The sequence below is a fragment of the Mizuhopecten yessoensis genome, unplaced genomic scaffold (genome assembly GCF_002113885.1).
Source record: "Mizuhopecten yessoensis strain PY_sf001 unplaced genomic scaffold, ASM211388v2 scaffold357, whole genome shotgun sequence".
NCBI classification, from domain to species: Eukaryota; Metazoa; Mollusca; class Bivalvia; order Pectinida; family Pectinidae; genus Mizuhopecten; species Mizuhopecten yessoensis.
The window spans coordinates 155,024-155,830 of record NW_018403506.1 but is presented as its reverse complement, the minus strand read 5'-3'; positions in this window follow the sequence as shown (position 1 = coordinate 155,830).

Sequence of the window (807 nt, the reverse complement as noted above, 5' to 3'; positions counted from 1 at the left end):
CATGGCCGGATTCAATCCCGGTTACCTGCCCGACCCCGCGGGTTTCCTCCGAATACTCCGGCTTCCTCCCACATTTAGAATTAAATCCTCTGCGTGCTTCCATCAGGTCACCAAAAGAATGATTGAAATAAGATGGGAAAAAACTGAAAAAGTGCATATTACATATTTGACGATAAGTCTATAAAAGTAAATGTATAGAGATGTTCAAAAGGAATTAAATTCTTTCTTTTATGAGTGGTGATGAATACATAANAAAATGTTAATTATTTCGTTCATATCCTCAAAAAATGGAAATCAAAAGCTGATGAAATTGTAGACGATGACAAATCAATGTAGACGTTGAGCTATTGGTTTAATGCGGCTCTTTTTGAAAATATCTCCCCGTAGAAATATTAACAGAACCTGGTTGATGACAAAAAGGGTCTTCAGAAAACATGCGCGTCTTTACTTTTTGTGCCTGTGGCAAAAACTGAAATTAAAAAGTCATGAAGCATCGACAAAGAGATAAATGCAACGGCCATCAGTTCCAAGATTTTCCGGTTATTTGTCATCCTTCCGGAAATAACCGATGAAGGCCGATGGAGTGTGACGTGATTGTGACGTCATAGTATGATAATCTCTGAACGACGTTTCATGTCTGCTTGTATCAACATTTATGTGATCATTTCTTTTCACTCAGAATGTATATTAGTTTTTATCTAAATAAACAATAAACATGGGTATTGTTTTCACTATATGAAATTGTTTATGCATGGGTTGAAACACAATTGTCTTTGCTTCAATAATACACTTTCTGATTCCCCACTA